The 21,960-nt window shown below is 44.4% G+C and overlaps 1 protein-coding gene across 3 annotated transcripts in view; it reads right to left on the bottom strand.

The window, feature by feature from the left end:
• The window catches only part of Palld (palladin, cytoskeletal associated protein), a 230,164-nt gene that overhangs the window by 69,212 nt on the left and 138,992 nt on the right, over nt 1-21,960 (bottom strand). The window contains exon 1 of one of the 3 annotated variants that reach the window (XM_041674112.1): nt 11,247-11,401. The exons of the other annotated variants lie outside the window; for them this stretch is intronic. The gene's annotated coding sequence lies outside the window, so the exon portion shown is untranslated. Of the gene's footprint in view, nt 1-11,246; nt 11,402-21,960 lie in introns of those variants that run through there. 3 annotated transcript variants of the gene reach the window in all.

Raw genomic sequence — 21,960 nt, 5'->3', positions numbered from 1 at the left:
AAGTATAAGGTAGCATGAACATTCTAGTAGGTTTGCAGATCGGTCTCGTAGTGATATTTTATGATCCACTAATTGGCAAACCTTTCTGCATTTAATAATCCTTTTTTGGCAAAACTATCATAACCATGTTTTCAGGCTCTTAGGCTAGGAGGCATGGCGATGCTTCCCCAGCCTATGTATGCTGTGGTGCACATTCAACCACACATCTGCAGGACCACCTCTGTCATCATGAGGGGTAGGGAGAATAGGCACTTGGGGGTCTGGAGAAGCTTTGGTTTCTAATACAGTTTTACTGATTAAGCACGAGCTTATAATGTGAGCAAGAATGTGCTGCTCACTCAAGTCTGGGATTCATATTAATTACCCCGAGACTAGAAAATCAAATCCCACAGAACCATCAACTTGCTAAATGTTTTCACCGTAAACTCCCTGAGAGCATGGGGAGTTGGAAGGAGATCAGAGGGGAACTGGCTGGGAACACCCCCACAGTCTCCTCGATATGTTCTGCTCATCTCCCTTTTTATTGGAAGAGAAGCAAAGGCCCAGAGGCCACATGGAGAGTCTGGGATGTGACTATGACTATGGATGACTTAGACAGGACCTACAGCCTGTCAGCAGAGGACAGGGCTGGGATGGAACCTTTTCTGCAGCTAGTTCAGAAAATGGCATGTAGGCTGAAAGCTATTGCCACATGTTTAAATCTTCCTGCATTCTTAGCTTGAGGCAGACAGACCAAGATGCAGAGCCCTGGAAACCCAAGGAAAACACCAGGTGTGTTCTCACCATGCCAGAAAGTGACCCCAGATGTTCAGACTCTGTGTTTTCTTTTTAAAAGGCTCCACCCTTTCACCAGACTGCTGAGAGCTAGCAAGTCACCAGTACCTTCCTAATTTGTGATTTTAGTTGAATGCCCGCTACCAGTGAAAGTGAAATTATTTTTCTCTAAATGAACACTGAAGAAGGGATGCTGTATCTAAAGTCACCCCGAAAGCGCAGGGAATAAAAGGAAGGACGGACAGACATGTGCCACTTTAAAGTGAGAAGATCCTTACAGCACAGTCAACTGTGAGCCCGGACTTTGATTCAAGATATACTTTATCAAACTCTTCGTTAATTCTTCAAATGACTGGCAATGTAGAAGTCTCATTCTATGGATGCTATTTAATGACTTTGTTCACTTAACACACAGTAAACCAATAACGTTTGAACTCCACAGGATATGAAGCCATTCACTGTCCATTTTCTTTTCGAAATGTCTCCTAACTCCACACTGAAGAGGGAGGCTGCAATAAAATCAAAAGCAAGAGCCACACTTACATTGGGCAAATATTTTAAAATGCCAAAGTGAATCTTGTTCTCTTTTATGTTCAGATTTGTATTTGATTTAGTGAGCAGACAAAATTAAAGTACAGAATTGAACAAAACTAACTCATAAAGGAAGAAGGAGCTCCAGGATAGGATGTAGAAGCCACATCCAACTCAACCTGGGAGCTCAGACATAAAAGAAAAGCACAGGCTAGATGCAGTGGCTAGGCAGGGGCACTACTCAGTGGCCAATATTTTACTCAATACCATTGGCTGTTCCATTTCTTTCTCAGCTGTCTCAGGGCAGGTGACCAAGTTACAGAAAGTACCACCATCTGGTCTCCTCCATAACCCGACCGATTCCTCCTTTAGAATTTCTCTAGCAAGAAAACTGCTCTCGGGGTTTTAGATACTTAGCATTGACCCTTCAAAGCCTCCCTGAACTTGTAATGGGTGCTCTTGATTTGACTTAGCCAGCTTTGACACATGAGCTGAAACTTCTGGAAAACTCTGCCATCATCCTTGGTGCACATTTTCAAGTGGTAACGTCACCAAGCCTCTTGGAGGATGCCTAGAGACTGGGAAAGCAAACACAGCTTGGGAGAATCATTATTTAATTTTTTAATAATCTATATAGTAGCTCTAAAGGACAGTTTCCCAACTCAGCATCCCCACCGGGAAGCGGCAAAGGTCCTAGTGTCTTGAAGTGGATGAGAACTTGGCCTTCATGTACAGAACTGGGTGTTGAACATTTCCAACTTTATTTCTGATGACTCTAAATTTAGGTTTTGAAAAATCATTTTTAAGGAATCACTTTATATTTAAATTATGAGCATGTGTGTCTCTGTGTGAATGGATGTCACGTGAGTACAGATGCCCAAGGCCATTGGATGCCCTGGGAGCTCAAGTTACAGGCAGATGTGAGCCCCCCAATGTGGGCGCTAGGAACTCACTCAAGTCTTCTGCAACAGTAGCCAGCATGCACTTGTAAATGCTGAACCCCTTAAAAATCTTGTAATAAAAACTAATAAATACTTTTTAAAATTGAGTCATCATGGCATTTATTTTGTGCCCCTAGGCAAAGAATAGGCTGTAGCAAAGGCCTGGAAACTCCACACATCAAGTAGTTTCAGAGCACCAACCGCACACTATTGGACAGTTCTGGAAAAGGCAGAAGATGAACTGATATTAAATGGTATAATTCTCCATGTTTGCAAACTGACAGCGTCTGCTGGCTGTATATAAAGAAGGGCCAAGGAATGCATGGGTTTGGATCCCTGCCTCGTTATCCCTGGATGCTTTTTCTGCCCTTCAAAGAGATACACAAATTTTTATATGCCACTCTCTCTTGCAAATAAATACTTCCCTTTGGAAAAATCAAAGTCCAAGTCCTTATGCACCATCTCTGAGTATCTTGTAGTCACTTTCCTGGATGGATTTATAGTTTCTGGTGTGGACAGTATGTTCTCAGGAAAGTTCTATGTTACATAACAGAGTGTGTGGTGTGTGAGAAGGACAGTGTATGCAAGGATTCATTTTTGTCTCAAAATAGGAACCAAAATTAATCTTTTGTAAAGTCCACATGCCACCTTCCATACAAAGGCATCCATTTTTAGTTATGGAGACAAGTAGAAAATGAGGCTTTACCAAGAAAAGCCACAACTTGTTTTCTTGCTCCAGTTTTAAAGCAATTCATTTGTGGTTTGACTGGAATACGCTTTCCTGCAGTATTTGGTCACTGGTCAGATTTTGTGATTATCGGCCAGCTTAGTCACATAAGTGAGGCTGGCTTTACTCAGTCTTTCAAGGCAGAGCTAATGATCTTTGCTTTTTTCCAAGGACTTAATTTATTTGTTGTTATCTATTTATTTATTTTTAATTTTCGAGACAGGGTTTCTCTCTGTAGCTTTGGAGCCTGTCCTGGAACTAGCTCTTGTAGACCAGGCTGGCCTCAAACTCACAGAGATCTGCCTGCCTCTTTCTCCTGAGTGCTGGGATTAATGGCGGTTTTTTTTTTTGTTTTTTTTTTTTTGTTTTTTTTTTTCTTTTCAGATTCCCTCTCTCTGACCGGGCTGGCCATTTTTGTTGTTGTTTTTCCAGATTCCCTCTTCCTGGTCGCATCTCTGTGGAAGGCAGCTCCATCCACCTCTGCTTAGCAAAGCTTTGTATTCACCCTGATGCATTCATTACCCTTTGTTCTTTAAATGCCAACGGAACAGTCTGTCCTGGTGTGTACATCCGCATGCACGTGCGTGCGTTCTATGGAGATCAGAAGTCGATATCAGCTGTCTTTCTCAGTTACGCTCTACCTGGAGCTTATCTATACAGGCAGACTAGCACAAGTGAGCTCCAGGGATCTGCCTGTCTCTGCCTTCCCAGGGCTGGTATCACAGGTGCCTGCCGCCACACCTAGCTTTTATTGGGTGCTGGGGAATCCAAAATTAGATCTCTGTACTGTGTGGCAAGCACCTTACTGACTGAGCCATTTCCTTAGCCACTCCCCTTCCCATTTTAACTCTCCTGGGACATTATCTACTGTAATCAATTCCTTTGTCTCTGACTTAGTCAAGATAACCGCTATCTATTTCCTGGCTCATTCTAACACCTCCCCTTCCCCCACCCTTGGTTTCCTGGTTTCCCAGCTGACCACGCGCATTGTGCCCCAAATGCTATGCTGGCTAACAAGAAGTGATTCAAGTAGAAGGCATCTTTGCTGACCTTAACAAAGACACAGTACAAGAAGGAATGGGTTTCAATTTAGGCAGCCCGCCCAGAATACAAACCAACACAAAACTACGAATACTCTGATAGCAGTTGGCTATAGTGTTTCTCACACAATCTCAGCTACAGGAGGCAGAAGTATCATTTCAGTGTGGGAGTTCGAACCAAGTAAGACCCCCATCTCAAAATCAATCAATCAATCAATCAATCAAACAGAATTCTCTCAAGGTTGATACTCAGCCATAGGGAGATAGAACTATGTTAAAGAAATAGGTGGTAACACAACACCTTGGTATCCACATTGTTATAGGAAGAAAATGAATCAGCATTCAAGACAGAGAACAATGTAACAAAAGGGATAGAAGGGTGTGCTTTTGGTTTTCAGACAGGATCTCACTGGGTAGCCCTGGCTGGCCTAGAGCTCACTATACAGACCAGCCTGGCCTAGAACTCAAATATCAGCCTCCATAGTACAAGGATGAGAGGCTCACACCACCATACTCTGTCCTAGGCTAGATAGTTCTAAGTATCATTTGTGGACAAATGTATGAGGGGCTTATTAGAGCCATCACTCGCGAACACTCAACAGACATTAACGGCAGGGTCTGCTATAAGAAAGTGGCATACACTGACAAGAATAAGGGTTCCTCTCCTCAAGAGAACTCAAGAAAGAATTCTAAGCTCCAATACATTACAGACCTTAAGAGTAAGACTTTGAACTGGGGATGACCCCAGTGTCCATCTCCCCAGTTAAAGGCAGACTTCCCCTTTCCCAGGTGACTGCTATACATGTCTCTTCTCATCCTGTCCCCTACACTCCCTCCCCACCCCACTCTCAGCTGGTGAGCGAGTTCTCCATTTCACAAAAAAACAAAACAAAACAGAAACTGGGAGAACTCCTACCCCTCCTCCCACCTAGTCCTAAACCATTGCCTTAAGACTCAGCCTTCTGTCCACCCCCACAGAGGAACTTCCTTTGCCCTTTATGCTAAGGCTAACTCATCTCCTGCTGCACAGAAGATCCCTACCTTCTCCAGAATGTACCTCCAGCCACTGTCTCCATCTCTCCTGACCTCTGGACAGACAAGGTCAAGCCCTTTGTGAGTTCTTTGTAGGCACTTCCTGATCACTTGCTGGAGGATTGGCAGTGACTGATGAAGACGGCGTGTAACCAAACATTGAGTGGTACAAAACAAAATGCTTTACTGAGAGAAACAATACTGTGAGTGTTCTGGATTCTGTTGGCTCTGGACCACTAGGCGGTCTGTGTTTTCTGTCTCACTGAATCGCATCCCAAACTGACATCCCTCGGCCTCCCCCACAGCTCTGCTTCTCGCAGCATCTGAAGCTGTAAGGTGTTTATAGTTTGTCACTTACCCCTGGAATTTCAGCCCCAGAAGGACAAGGAGTTTTGCATATTTTCCAGTTGGAACATCGCTTTATTCTCACAGTGCCTGGGACACAGAACTTACACAACAATATTTTATTGATTTATGAAGGCCCAGTGCTGCCCTTTCTGATTTGTGTGGCCCTGGGGAAAATGACTAAACCGCTCCAGATCTCCCTCCTCATCATTTCTGAGGTGGGAGCACTCAAAGTACAGAACACATGGGATTACGATGGCGACTGAATGACATAAACGAGTAACTATTTCAGCACAGTTTCTGGTATCAAGTGTCCAAAAAGTAACCCGTATTTTATGCTTAGTTAGAAATTATATATATTTGTTTTTACAATCTGCAATCCAATTTGGCACTAGTTTAGGCATATGGCAGATTGATAAGAAGGAGAAGGAGGCAGAGAAGGAATAAGAGGAGGAAGAGAAGGAGGAGGAAGAAGAGGAGGAAGAGGAGGAGTAGAAAAAGCCCCCATTCATTTCCTTTCCTTCTACTAGTTCAGATCCAATTTAAAACTTAGTCCTGGCTTGAAACTGTCAAACACAACTAACCCATGTTAGTGCCTAGGTCTGTGTTCTCCCATAAGCCTCTCGTGGCTTAGTAAGGAAATGATGCCAGTCCTCAGGTAGCACACGTGGCTAAACCATCCCAGCCGCTCCCATAGGTGATGGGCGATTAGCAGTCTCCTCCTTTTCCTAACTGGCACCCTCTTCTGCTCTTCTTCCCTCTGTGGCTACAAAGCCATCTTCTGGCAGGATCCCCTTCCCCTCAGCTCTGAGGATCCAGGGTGGAGTCTCTCTTAGCAACGGGGAGGATGAAAGAAAATCCATCTCTCTACTTTACATTTCCTCCAGGGTTTAAAGGGAAAAACAAAAGGAGGATCCCTTGTGCCATTGTTGCTGGGACTAAAAGCTCCCAAGTGTTCAAGTTGAATCTGAGTGCATTTTCCCTTAGCACACAGGGACCTGGTCCTATGAGTCTATTGATGATGCAGATTACTTCAGCAGTCTTGCTGGACGGGCCTGTGAGCCTAACCCCTGGATGAAACATAGTTAAAAAAATTATACATTCTCAGCAATTTTGAGGCCTGGCAGTTCTTCATTGTGTGTATGTGTGTGTGTGTGTGTGTGTGTGTGTGTGTGTGAGAGAGAGAGAGAGAGAGAGAGAGAGAGAGAGAGAGAGAGAGAGAAAGATACAGGCACATACTTGTATCGTGGGTTTACATATGAGAAAACATTTGTATCCAGGTCTGTGCTCGCCTATCTGTGTGAAGGACAGAGGACAACAACTCAGGTCTCAGGTGTTGCTCTTCAGGTAGCAACCACCCATTCCTCCATCCATCTGTCCATCCATCTGTCCATCCATCCATCCACCCACCCACTCATCCATCCATCCATCCGTCCCTCCGTCCGTCCGTCCATCCATCCATCCATCCACCCATCCACCCACAAACCTCTCCACCCACAAACCTATCCATCCATCCATCCATCCATCCATCCATCCACCCATCCACCCACAAACCTATCCACCCACCTATCCATCCATCCATCCATCCCATCCATCCACCTATCCATCTATCCATCCACCCATCCATCCACAAACCTATCCACCCACCTATCCATCCATCCATCCCATCCATCCATCCATCCATCCCATCCCATCCATCCACCCATCCATCCATCTTTCTCTTTTCTTTCTTTAGTTTGCTTTTCTTTCCTTTTGGTGGCAGGGTCTCACACTTGAATTTGCCATCACTATGATGCCTGCCGGTCTCTGTATCCTCAGCTCTGGGGTTACAAATGTGGGTTCTGAGGAGAAACTCAGGTCCTCTTGCTCACAGAGCAAGAATTTTACCAGTTGAACCACTTCCCCAACCCTGTGAGTTGTTTTTTTTTTTTAAACAAAACAAAACAAAACAAAACAAAGATTAGCTTTTTCTCTCTTTTCCTGGTGAAACTCCAACATTTATTCCTTTCACTTGGCTTTGTGTGTCTTCTTATGAGAGTCTATTTTTAACAGTTCTTTTTTTTTTTTTTTTTTTTTTTTAAAGGCAAAGTTTCTGCCAACAGAAGCCAGAAAAACGGTCACTCCTTATTTCTTCTGGCTGATGCACCTTGTCTGCCAATGGCAGCCTTTCCCTCAGGAGGAAGCCAGTGTGCCTTCCAATGGTCCCAGTGACAGTGTGAGAACCACCAGTTTCACCTGCCATGGTAGTGCGGCGATGATACCCAAGCTGCTGAGCTGACATGCACTGAGTGGGGAGCCTCAACCTGACACTAGCTAACCAGTCTGCATTTTCAGTTTGCTTCCTTGTGGTCAGGATCCAAAACGTACAAACGCTGAGCCGTTCACCTGCCTGGAATGGCTCATGTGACCAATCACAGTTAACCCTAAAGCATGTAACCAACAAGTCAGCTCAAGGAAAAAAAAATCTTTCCTGAAGAGTCCACACAGTAGGCAGACAACTCCCCCAGAGTGCTTCTTCCTCCCTGACACGTCTGGCCTCCGTCATTCAGTCTGTCCCCACGCCTTCTCGGCAATAAAAGCCCATTGCTTCCTATCCACTTGTTCTCTTTGCATGAAACGACTTCTGATTCTTCAGCCTCTGACATACACATGCAAAGCTTCCCTGGGATAAATCCCTAGAAGTTGCAAAAGAGAATGGACTTACAGGAGTGCACTTTCAAAAGGACATTTAATGCTCTTTTAACTAGCATTTCTTTAAGTGTGTTTCTGGTGATTTTCTTTACCATTTATTAGAAGAAGGAGGAAGAGAAAGAGGAGGAGGTGCAGGAGAAGTACTTGGTAAGATACTAAATGGCACATAATTCGTGAAGTACAGTGAACTTTAGTCACCCAATATTTACATGACCTTTTGAGACAAGCATTGGAAAAAGTCCAGTAAGTTTTGATACCAAATTTCTGATATAAGTATACACCCCAAAGAGGTGACAATGTTATACAGAGCTTTACAGTTTGCAATGACAGTGAAAAAAACTTGAAGATAGAGCAATGATTAATTCTTTAGATAATCAATAATTGCTTGGTAAAATTCCTAATAACTTTGGTTCTTGGAGTGAAATGAACTCCAATAATTTCCAGGAAATTCTTCATGTAAGTAGCCAAAGGTTTATTGCAATGTGGGGAAGAACCTGTATTGAGGGGGGAGCTACAATCCTGAAAAGCAAGGAACCAAGGAACAAAGGTTTTAAAACACCAGGCTTAGACGTGAGAAGCCAGCATAGTGAACACTGAAACACCCAGTGCAGTAGACTAAAGCACCATTGTTTTTATTGTGCCATGTTCTACGTTTTAAAGATCAACTGGCAACTGTATGGAGCGCCCCTAAGGCATTCTGTAGCAATCCCAGTGTTTCTTTAAGGAGGACATCTATCCATTGTCTAAGTCATTGTCCTTACCTGGGACAGATGGAGCAAGTAGCTATTACATCATGCAAAGCAGGTGAGCTAATGTCCCACGCCAGCTATCAGACTCCCATGGCTTTCAACAATCACAGAAAACAAAGCTACAGTATTCCAGTCACCTACCCAGGCTCTTCCCTCGGCATGGTTCAGTTTCACAGAACCACAGAGATAGTTAGGATGTCAGCATGTTTTGTTACTAGATGACTAACTCACTCTGCTTGTACTAAAGACAACAACACATATTATATATATATATATATATATATATATATATATATATATACACACACACACACACACACACACACACACACATATATATATGTACACAGTGGGTCAGTACAAAAAAGAGTAAGGCACAGGAATTAGTTTAAAAAAAACCTGTTCTCTAGCTCTTGGGTCCTCTTGTAGGTTTATTTGCCCGAGGCTAGTCACTTAATGGCCTCTCCATCTTTCAGCAGCTCAGGAATACTGTGTTTCACCTTCTCCTGTATCAACCAACACCAACAGCCTATAAAAAATATATTTTCCAACTTCTGTCACTAAGCTCAAGCCCCCCCAAATCTTGAGGGACAAAAATAAAATACAGCTTCTGGTAGGAGAGACAAAGAGGTCAGGAGGAAGACATATTGTCTGCTGATTCCCCACAGAAGGAACCCAGCAGCTGGACACTCTGTGTGCTTATCTCTGGAGATGGTCGTTTGGGAGAAGCCTTAGTCACGCAAATCTAGGCGGCAGACTCAGCTGGTGAGACCTGTCCTTAATCTGAAGAGGACACTTCCTCAGGAAAGCCTCACTCTGTTTTAGTAATCCTGCTTCCGATGCTAGGGTCTGCTCTTTCTGCCTTCCTCCAGCTAATCTATAGCCACATACCAAACTTTGGGGGCAGGGGGTGCGTTCCAGCTCTAGCAGACCCGGAGGTCTGAGGAGTATGTGTTCACCCGGAGTTTCTCCTAAAAACAGTCAGTGGGCTTGGCTTGTCCAGGCCTGCTACTAGTACAAGACCCAGCTGAGCACGCAGAAAGGTGAGTCTTGTCTAGGGACTCAAACTTTTTTAGTCAGTTCCCAGGGATAGAGAAAAAGTCCTAATCCTAGACCTGGACTCAGTGTGACCAGATCACCTTCTGGAGTCTGGACAACTCAGCAGGCCAGAGAGAGTCACAGAAGTGTTAAATAGGGCAAAGGGCGGGGAAGCCAACCCCCAGCCCTCTTTCTCAGGATCTGGAGCGCCAGGTTTCTGCACACATCACCCCAGAGGAAAGAATCTGGCGGTTCACAGGTCTGGCGAAGCTAACCAGCTAACAAAGCACTGCCAGGGGGACCGCGTAGGCGGAGCTGCTGGCCACTCATTAGCCAGCCTGAAAGTCGCGACTTCTAGCTGCCTGACACGCACCGCACAGCCGCAGAAGTCCTCTAGGTTTCGCGCATCGACTTGGTGGGAATGTCACCAATAGTGTGCGTGTGCCCGTAGATGAGAGAGAAGAGGGAGTAGAGAAAGAGAGACAGAAAGACAGAGTCGCACACACACACACACACACACACACACACACACACACACAGAGAGAGAGAGAGAGAGAGAGAGAGAGAGAGAGAGAGAGAGAGAGAGAAGACACAGGCGCACACAGACACAGAGAAAGGCAGAGACAGAGAGAGACAGAGGCAGGCACAGAGACAGACACACAGAAAAAGAAACACACATAGAGAGACACACACAAAGAGACAGAGACAGACAGACAGACATACAAGAAACACACAGAGAGACAGACAGACACACATAGAAACAGTGAGAGCGGGAAGGGAGAGAGAAGAGAGGGAGAGGGAGAGGGAGAGAGAGAGAGAGAGAGAGAGAGAAGAAGAAGAAGAAGAAGAAGAAGAAGAAGAAGAAGAAGAAGAGAAGAGAAGAGAAGAAAAGAGAGGCGAGAGACCCAGAGGAGAGGAGGGGCTTGGGAAGGGTGGACCCCTCCTCCAAGACCAAACCGACAGCCAGAGGATGAGGTCATCGCCCCCTCCTAGCTCCCATCCCCAAATCTCTGGCAGCCCCGCTAGCTCTGCCTGCTCCAAGTGGTGCCTTGATTAAGGGGGGGGGGGGGGGGTGGAACGGTGTAAGGGAAGCTGGAGAAGCGGGTGGCGGGGGAGGGAGGGGGTCTTCCGGGGTGCCAAATAATCTTCTCCAGTCCCGACCCCGTGGAAAGGAGGGAAAAGTCCCGTCTGGAGCTCAGCTCCAGGGTCAAGGCTCAGACTCGGCGAGCAGGAAGGAGGGGCTCTGGGGAGGAACGACCCCTGCTCAGTGTGCCCAGCCCGCTTCTGTTCCCTCAAGGATTGTCCCACAGCCCTGCACTGTCAGCTCTTTAATTCAAACTTTTTCCAGCAGCCACGGGGCTGGGACTCATACGCCTACCTTGAGTCTCCCTGCTCTGTCTGGCACTCGCCGATCTCAGGTCCCAGCGAAACAAGAAGGTGGGCGCCAAGGGCTCCTCCGGCTGCGCCGGGCAGGTACCCCAGCTTTATAGCGCCACGCCGCTCAGTGACTCAGTGAGCCTCCCAGGGCTTCTTCCCGCCGCCCTTCAAAATAAGAGTCCGGTGGCGACCGTCCTGCTCGGCCAGCTGGAGCAAGGCAGGGAGGCGTGGCTGAGGTCCTGGGAAGCAGCCCCCAGGTTAGGGTACCCGCCCCCTTTCATCCTTGTCCCGCCTTTTGCCTCTTTCTTCACACAAGTCCCTTAGCAGAAGCCAGGTTATACATTGGGCTTCTGTGGCTCTAACTCGAAGAGCTGATAACGGCGAAGAATTTAACCTGAGTCAACAGAAGTGTGGGCTGCACGTCGTGGACGTTTGTCTCACAGTTTTGAAGTCTGCTTTTTCCTTTGCAGATGAAAAGGACATGCCCTGGAAATCCCATCCCAGAGCACGCTCAGAGAAGGGAATGAAAACTAAGGATAGAAGCTCCCAAATGGATCCCATTGGGGTTGGAGGCGGGGTTAGAAAGAGGCCAACCCTGGGGCAGACTGGCAGGCTCAAAATGTGCAGCATTTAAATAAAAAGGCAAGCAGGACAGTTCTTTTCTAAAGAAGAAAGGGGAGTACTGTGGATTCCATTAAGTAGCTTACTGGGTTCCCTGTACTGAGGAATCGCTGAATCCGAGAGCCTTCTGGGTAAACGTTTCTCAGACTCTCTTTTAACATGGTCTTTGTAAATAATTGGCTCTCTCTGGCCAGCCTCCTACCTTTACTCCCTGCTTCCCTGCCTTCTGTCATAAACTGCTGGAGGACCGTAGTCACTTGTTTTAAACTTCTGTGAGGGGATTTCTGCCGTGAAATCTTTTAAAAAGGAAGAAATAAGACACACTGATTCTTTAATTATTTTCATTTATGTATTTATTGTGTGTCTCTGTGTGTGGTGTGTGTAAGGGGTCACAGGGCAACTTGTGGAGGAAATCTGTTCTCTCCTTCCACCACGCGGGTTCAGAAGATCCAAATCAGGTACGCAAGACTGATGGTTAGTGCCTTTACCCACACTGCCCCATCTTTCTGGCTCAGAGTTAATTGTTTCTATTAAAGCTGTGAAAGATTATAGTTTTAGCCATAAACCCAGATTACCAAATTTCCCTTTTAGCACCTTAGCTAAGAACAAGCCTGGCTCTGTGTACGGCCCTCTAAATCTGGCCTGCAGTCCCAGCACAGTTATTTCTGTATTACTCTCTAATATCTGGCCAGTCCTCCTATCAGAGTTATTTCTGCCCCGTTTTTCCTGCCAGAATGTGTGTTTTCTTGAGCCTTGGAACCAAATCTTTTACACACAATAAGGTCTCAGTAAAATGACTGACTGAATGAAAAAACATACTTAGCATATACTGAATGTAAGGGTTACTGCCCAGAGCATCAGGTCCTTGGTTGCCAGAGTCCAACTAAGAGGCCTGGCTCGGGCCCTGGCAGTTTCTTTAAAATAGCCACCAAAGAAATATTACTGAGTATCAATTAGACCACTAGTTTAAATGGTCCAATAATTTTACCTGCATCTTCAATAGTCTGTCTGCAATAGGTTTTTAGACTCCGGTCTATTTTTTAAAGACTTTGCTGTGGGTGTGTTCATGTGGGTACCCCACAGAGGCTACATGAAGGGGTCAGATCCCCTGGGACTGACATTGTCACCTTGCCTGACTTCGGTTCTGGGAATTGAACCTGGGTCTCCTGGCAAAGCCAGAGGGCTTACCCACCGAGCCATTGACAGCCCTGGGTTTCACAGTCTTAAGGCAGATGCTTCCCTTCATTTATCTCACCCCTCCCAAATATCTTTTATTGATTTTTAAATGAAAAATGATGCCTGTAAAATACTCAAACAATAAATCAAAAATGAATGCCGCTCTGTAATTTGCCCCCAGAGATAAATAGTGTTAACCCCCAGAGTACACTTTTCCAGACTTTTGCGTGTGTATTTAAGCATATATTTAAAACACAGATTAGATCATCGTTTACATATGATCCTGTAGCCTATCTTTGAAAACCTAACAATATGCGGCTGTCATCACGTCCAGCACGATACAGGGCTTACTATTTTTCATCACACAGAAGGAGATAGGTCAGCGTCCCTACTATCCCGAGGAAAATGCTCCTAAGGGAGGAAGTGCAGCGTTTCACCCTGTTACTCGACCTCTCTTTTCGAATTGCCGTCTCCCAATCGTCCAGTCAAACAGCTGTCAGGACAGCAGTGGTGACTGTGTATGGAAATAGAAGGGTCTTCCCTGGCTGCCCTGTATCAATGAGGAGAGGGCTTTCAAATTAGTTGGCGATAAACCATAGAACCTGGATTCTTTCGTATTTCTGTAAGTACTAGATTCATCAGATGACTGTTTAAACTCCAGTCCTTCGGTATTGGGATTTTTTTTTTTTTTTTTGTATAAAAGCAGAAGGAATAGACATGTATCAGTAACCCTCTGTGTTCTTCTGGCCTGGTGACAAGGTCAGGACAGACAGACTGCCAAGATTGTATTCAGGTCTGGTGACAAGGGCCTTTACCATCTCTCTGGACCATTTTCAGTTTTGAGTTCTGAACTCCAACACGATTTAAGGTAGTGATGCAAAGCAATGAAGAGTTTGATCAAGACTTTTGGATAGAACTCTGGGAGTATGGATATGTATCAACCATCACCTCGGCCATGTCCCAGACCCACTGAAACTACCATCAATAGATGCCCTGATGAGAATTTCCACCAGGTTTGAAAGAATTCCCATTCCTGTCCTGTCCTGTGGAGACCATGAACTTCTCTGCCCAGAGCAGCCTTGTGATATTTCCTCTGGCTTCACTTGAGAAGTTTGGAGACACATCTGCCTGAGGATGGGTGGTTTGGCTCCCTGCTCAGCCTGTTTCGGCTCACAGACCTAGGACTCATGTGCATATCTGATTTGAGATATGGCTTTCTGCCTAATTTCCTGTTGTCGGAAGAGGAGGCGGACAGGTGAAGGGAATCCTTGACTCACTCTTCCTTCTCCTTTCATGATACCCTCAAACCATAACAGTACACCAGGCAGCTAAAGAGTAGAGGAGCTGACAACCAACGGCATCCACTTAATAAGAAACTCTTCGTCCTGACGGCAAACTTCTCTTTCTATCTCTTCTGTGAAGTTTCATTGTTTGGCTGTGTGTGTGTGTGGGGGGGGGGGGGGGATCAGGTACCTATCAAAGCCAGAGGAAGGAATCAGGAATTAGACTGTCTGGAGCTGGAGTTCCAGGCTGTTGTGAGCTTCCAGAGGATGGGCCGTGACCAAACTCTGAACCGCTGCCCGAGCAGTACATGCTCATGACTCATGAGCCAGCCCTCTAGTCCCTGCTCCCTTCCCATCTCATACACACACGCTAACTCTAGTCATCTGCCTCCAAATCCGCGCGGTAATCGCCTATGGAAGCGGGTACTGCCATCATACCGAGAAAATGTCTCCTTATCATCATCTACTAAAAAAACCAGCAGCACGGGTCTACATGACCTAACCAAGCTTTTCCAACTTAAGACTCAGGATCATTACCTGTGTTTTCACAAGACAGGTTTTATATTTTTTTCTTGCTAAAAATACAATTTAAAGAAAATCAGCAAAGTTTGAAATTGTCTTGGGCTTTCGGCTTCTAGGTGACAACACTGCAGCGTAGTGGATGATGGGAAAGCAGACATCTGGCTACTGATTCCGCCTAATGATTGCTTTCCATTCACTTCTGGGGCTTTGGTATCATTCAGCGCCCACATCTTGACTGGACGGCTGCTCTTATCTGTAGCTACTGCCTCTCTCAGGCCTAGCAAGCGAAGGCCACAATCCGGAAAAGGCTAAGAAAATTGTGGGTTGAATACAGCTTTTTTAGCTGTTGCTGATTCCAACTCAATGTTGTTTTTAGGAACTATTTCTGAGTGTAGACTGCTTAAGATCTGCTTTGGGGCTGGTGCAATGACTCAGCGGGTAAAAACACTTGCCATACAAGCCTGACAACCCGAGTTCAGTTCCCAGGACTTACAGTGAAAGGAAAGAGTCAACTCACGAGTCTTGTTCTTTGACCTCCATATGTGGTAACTCATGTGCACTGGAGTGCATACACCAACTAATATTACTAATGACAAATTAATATAAAAATTTAGCTATCTATCCTTCTAATTCATAAAAAATAACACTTAAATAATCTTTGGCCACTTGGAATGTGAATTCTGCAATTAAATATAGTATTGTATATGTATCACATTCATTTACATATTAACAGCTACTAATTATTGCAAAAAAAGTAAAGCAAACAAACAAAAATCTAAAAAACTGACTTTCCTAAGGAGACTGAGCCCTATGCATAGTGAATCATTAACTTAGACTTTTGGGGGAGTGACCAGGAAAATGTCCACAGATAATTCATACTTCAGCATAAAACAAATCAACCTAGTCTGTGGGCCAAGCCACCTTTCTGACTCTTTGCTTTGTACATGGTTTTTACTTTTAGCAAAGCGAGAACAAGCTAAAAATAGGGAACGAGCTGCTGTTTGTGTGGATGGGCCTACATCCCAGCTGGCCCAGAGCGCCATAGCAGAGGGACGGCAACAGCAGAAGGTCTGCCGGGTAGAGCATAAAGGAAGGCCAAGCAGACACACCAAAAGGAGATGGAGTTCGTGACAGTAACGCAAACCTGAGCCTCGACCGTGACCCCAGAGAACTGAAGAGACCAGTCAGTACAGGACTGCAGAGGGAGAAGAGATTTGGAGCTGGACAAGGCAAGGCCAATCCTGGCTCTTTGTATGGCCTTGCATCCGTGGAGTTCTGTTTCCCCACTTGTAAAGTGGAAGGATGGGCCAGGAGCTTCTGGCCAGTGTGGGTCTAACGCACTGCATGCATTGGACCTACCAGGTTAGGGTGTGTTTGGGAGCAGGGTTCTGCTTAAAATCTAGCAGTTTAGGGAGAGTTGGTTTGCTATTTTCTACTGGATTGACTGTTGACTGATTGTTTCATTTTACATTTTTAATTATTAATTTCATACATGTATGTAATGTATTTTCATCTCATCCACTCCCCTCCTCACTGCCAAACTCCTATATCCCTTCCACCGCATCTCCCTTCCTCTTTTATGACTTTCTTAATTAACCCACTGAATCCAATCAGTACTTCCTATTCACATGTAGGTGTGGGACCATCCACTGAACCATGGGGAGTCTACGAGGGGCCACAGCCCTGGAGAAAGCCTATTCTCCCCCACTCCAAGGGTAAGAACTGTCGATACACCCTAGAAGGCTGACTGGCTTGATTTCTGCAGGAGGACAAGAACTGTCAATACCCCCTAGAAGGATGACTGACTTGATTTCTACAGATCCTGTGCAGGCGACCACAGCAGCTCCAGGCTCATGGACAACATGTCTGTCATGTCCAGAAGACAGCTGTCATAGCAACCTTCCCACCCATCCTCTGAGCTCTAGATGGAGGGCGAGGGCAAGAGGGGCTAATAACGACACTGAGGATCTACTACCGACCTAGTACTGGCTTCTCCATCCCCTTAAAAACATTTTTTTTAAAACAAAAAACAAAGCTGAATATTTAGTAAGGGAACAGAGCAATAAAGAAATAATCCCGAGTTTCACTTCTGTTTTAGTCACTATGGCTGCGACAAACCATCGTGACCAAAAAGTACGTTGAGGAGGAAAGGGTTTATTTGGCTTACACTTCAGTGTTGCTGTCTATGACTGAAGGAAGTCAGCACAGGAACTCAGTTAAACAGGGCAGGGTCCCATAGGCAGGAACTGATTCAGAGACGGTGGAGGAAGCTGCTTACTGGCTTGCTTCCCATGGCTCGATCAGCCCACCTTCTATTTATTTATTTATTTATTTATTTATTTATTTATTTATTTAAGTCCCCCTCCCTCGTCAGCCCAAAGAGCAATCAGGGTTCCCTGCCCTGTGGGAAGTCCAAGGACCACCCACCTCCATCCAGGTCTAGTAAGGTGGGCATCCAAACTGCCTAGACTCCCACAAAGCCAGTGGGTTTTTGATCCTACAGCCCACCTTCTTATAGAAGCCAGGACCAATAGCGTAAGGTTGGCGCCACCCACCATGGGCTGCGCTCTCTGCCATTGATCACGAACTGAGAAAATGCCTTACAGCTGGGTCTCAAGGAGGCATTTCCTTAATTGAGGCTCCTTCCTCTGATCTGACTCTAGCTTGTGTAAAGTTTTTGAAACGCAAAACCAGCCAGGACAACTTCAAACAGCACAGTGCCAATCGCTTTGTAAGTATTCGCCTACGCGTATATCATGACTTCTAGAGCTCAGATTCCAGGTACTATGACATTCAAATGAAAAGTCCATAATCATAGAAAGTTCATTAACCATCCTAGGGCGGTACCATCTCTATTAGTAAATCAAAAATTTATCATGATAAAGTTTAATCGTGGGGCACACTATCTACTTGACCTGAAATAGTTCCAACAGCTCCTAATTGTGTCCTGCTTGGGCCACTGAAGGGTCTGACTCACAACTGAGAACCCACTTCGAAAGCAAATGTGTTATGCTGGCTCCCATGGGATCGTCCACAGATTCTATGGCACTACTGAAGAGGTTTGGTTAAAACGCAGGAATTTGCCTTTTTACGTGACTCTCCTGAGTAAGTGCTAAAGCAGGCGACTTGCTAGTTGAACGTGATCCTACACAATTAAAACTCTATCTATGGCTGATGAAAGACCAATATGAATAATGAGGTTCCCATAACACGCTCTGTTGTTCTGGTAGCAATACCTGGTTACAAGCTAGGTGCTGTCCAGCTTTCTCGGTTGTTTCTCTTGCTGCAATTACCTCCGACGATAGCATCACATGGAATCTTATGTCACAGAAATTCCTTTGGGCACTTAGAGAACACCCAGACTGTTCCATTGCTTCTCCCAGAAACAGACAGTAAAACGCTTCCATAAAGGAGCCGGTATGGGTGCGAGAGCTCCTGAGGTGAGAGAGAACAGGGACTCCGACAGGCCTCACATCAGCACATGTGTCTGTGGGAAGGAAGAGATCTGCTCCTTTTCTCTGGCTTGGGCAAACCTGTCTTCTTTTAAGCCTGTAGTGGTTTGGATGTGTGTCCTCCCTGCTCCTACACACACACACAACACACACACACACACACACACAAAGAGCATGTATTGGAAACTCAACTCAAAGCCCACTGGGTTAGGTCATGAGGATAAGGTCATGAGGTCCCAGGAGTGGAAACTGGCTCCTTATAAAATGCTGTACCCGGTCCACACACAGATGCATGCACACATGAATGGAAGCACGCATCCTCCCCTGTTCTTCTACTTTGTGCCATGTCAGGATCTAGCAAGATGGTTTGCATCAGATGCCCTGGTCTCAAATAACCTAACCTCTGTAACTGTGAAAATTAAGCTCTTTTCTTTATAAGTCACCTACTTTGATGCATTTTACTATTAGAGCAACACCAAGAAAACTAAATGCTTTTGTAGTCTAGACTTGGTGTTCATTCTCTTAATAAATAAACTAATCTTTTGGAAAAAAGTAATGGGACTGTATTATTGGAAATATGCTATTTTTTTCTTTATGGAAACACATAGTGATGTGGTTGGTTCTGCAATTAGTTTCTGATAAGAGTTTCCATCTGCTAAGAGAAATATTGAGACTATTTGTTGACTGTGTTTTGCAAAATAAGATATACAAATTTAAACTTTGATTTAGAAAAGGAATTTCAAAATATGAGGGTCATATTTTTATGACAAATATTTTGTGATAATGTCAATATTTTAATGATTTTTTTTCTAAAATGTAAATGTATTGGATATATTTTAGAATGGAAAATTACCTGAATATAGACCCTAAGTCTTAAAAGAGGAAATATTTGATATACCCACAATGAAAGGAATAGACTTATTTGATATATTGTTTATATGGCTAATAAACAGCCAAATAATAGCATTGTTCTTTTCTCATTATGAGTCCATTAAGTGAGGTACACTAGGCCATTGCTGATACAAAGAAGTACGAGATTTCAAGAAAAGAAAATCTAATCCTACCTAAGATTTCCACAGACATAATGAGTATTTGCATTGTTCCAAAAAGACCAATATTTTTGCATCAGTATATTATATTTTGCTTTCAGTAGCCTTAGCAGAGTTAAATCATTTTTGAGGAAACTGAGTCTATCTATGGGATTCTATGACAAGATTATGCAAGTTAAGTTTGTGCTCTGGTATGCTAAAGGAAAGTAGTGGACTATGATTATTTCTCAAAGGCCATTTATTTTTTAGTATGTAATTGATCTTAGTGGACAAGTTGATCTATGTGTGACAAAGAGAAAAAGCCAGAGATGGAGAAAAATGAGTTAGAAGACAGTATTTGAAAACTGCAGTTTCTAAACACATGTGATGAAGTGAGACCGAGAGAGCCACGTTTTCAACCTGAGACAAAAGAAATGACAGCAACCTTCAATCAAGACCTCATTGGATCCTGACTCTTTAAAAGCTGGACTCTCCGCAAATTATTTTCAGTTTTTGCAGAAGGCCTCATCAGAGGTGACTTTATTGGCCTTGCCTGTTTTAGCAGATCACTGCAATTCGCTCATCACCTTGGGGGTGGGGACATTCTTGTTCCAACTTCACTGTGGGTGGAGCAAGTAGAAGCTTGACATAACTTTGGTGTCATTGTTCCCTTGTTTATGTGTCTCTGTATGACGCTCCATAAAGCTCTGTAACCCAACAAGGAAAAAAATCTGATCATCCTTTTGAGTTGACTGTATTTTATAGAACATAAGCAGACTTCCAGCATCCTAGAAGAGTGACTTTTTGATAAGGTCACATGGGCCATAATCCAGATAATGTGAGCAATCTCTGGCCAAGGGGTGCTCACTGGTTTTCCTAGGCTGAGTAGCATCACTTGAGACAGGGACAACTCTGGTCAATAGTAAAGGAAGAAGCATTAGGGAAAACAAAAGGAAGAAGTTACAGAAAAGAAGTCACAGCATTCTTGCTGCATTAGGTGTGAAAATAAACGAAGTCAGCTGAGGTAGTATGAAGTGGCCATGTCTATCATCTTAGAAAATATAGGCAAATACATTCAGGATAGTAGGTACAGTGATGAGAGCCTATTACACTTTGTTTCAGAACATCAATCATTTTTAAATTCAGGGAGAAAAGTATCAATGAATATAACAGCAATGCCATCGCACCATTCTAATGACTATATTCATTTTCATATTAATATAGTTTAGAACATAAAATTCTAATATTTCAATAGAAAAAGGATCTACAAGCCCGAAGTCACCTAAGGTCCGTGAAGCACAGTGCAGCCCCCAATCTCAGGTTTCTGATGTTTGTCTGACCTTTGATGCTTTTCTTTCACTGGGCGTGAAGACAAGCTATACCGCCTATTCTCTATTCACCATTGTGTTCTATGAGAAGCTAAACCAGGAGGTGCCACACGGTTTTCAAAGAAGAAAACCCGGTCTTCTGTTCTCAGGCCCTTTCTAATCTAAGCAAGGAGACAAAATCAGCTGTGAACAACAGGTGCTTTGCAGTTGTTCATTCATTCGGACATTTCTTTTATGAGTTAATTACTCACAACGCCCCCGTGAACAATCTGCACATCTGGGAAGATAAAACTGCCCACTGAAAGTGAGTTACTGGAGCGTAGGTGAGGCACAATGGTCAATTCATCGGGATACCCATAAAAGGCTGAACCGAAATCCCCAAAGCCCTGCGAAGCTAGAACGTCGAGCCTGAGGAATGAGTGAGCACCAGACCGAATGCCACAACAAGGGGATGTGTGAGTGTACTTAGCCTCCAGCTCGTGATGCTATCCTGGGTCGCCCACTCATCACCAGCCGCCTCTCGCCGAACCTGGCATGGACCCGGTACCATCACCCTCCTCTGAACACAGCTCCACTGTACTCAAAGATTTCATTTTCAACTTACTTGTGACAAAAAGAGAGCATTCCACCACTGAACAAAATAAAACCAAGTCTTTATTTGGAAAAAATAATTTCTAAACTTAATACGTGATTTGTCTTTGCCACCTACAAACTCAGAATCAAAGTGTAATGACAATGAAGGCTTGACCCTCTGGGAAATGGTGTCTCGTGGACAAGTCCCTCGTTTTAGTGCGTCATCTGTTCAATGGGAGGGAGAGATAGTGTAGCCCCTAACATTCTCCAGCGAGATGAGCCTAAGGTCAGGTTCAAGACCAACCCCTTCTGACTAGGATAAGATTCCATAGCAGCTCTTCAAGAGGGTGTTGAAGTATTAGACAGAGCAATGGTCTTCAAGAACAATCCATGGGGAGCTGAGGGAAAGTGCTAAACCTTTGTATTTATATTCATTTCATCTTTTGAATGTTTCTTTGTAAAGATTTAAAATATGAACATATTAATATACATACATATTATATATACATTATATATGTATATATATATTCAAAACATTTTACCAAAGGGGTGGAGTGATCAAACCCCCTTAACTCACATGGTTATAAAGTGAGTTGGAAGGGACAGAGAATAGGTACATAATCAACTCAATTCACTAGATGGAAGGCAGAAGACTTTGGACTTTTATTTCCACCTGTAGCACTACTTAGTTGTAACAAAAATCTTGAAGTGGGTAGCTTAACTTGGATGGCT

Source organism: Microtus oregoni, unplaced genomic scaffold (genome assembly GCF_018167655.1).
Source record: "Microtus oregoni isolate MIOR12 unplaced genomic scaffold, Mior012 000025F_ref0000491, whole genome shotgun sequence".
NCBI classification, from domain to species: domain Eukaryota; kingdom Metazoa; phylum Chordata; class Mammalia; order Rodentia; family Cricetidae; genus Microtus; species Microtus oregoni.
This window is presented reverse-complemented; position numbering and strand designations above follow the sequence as displayed.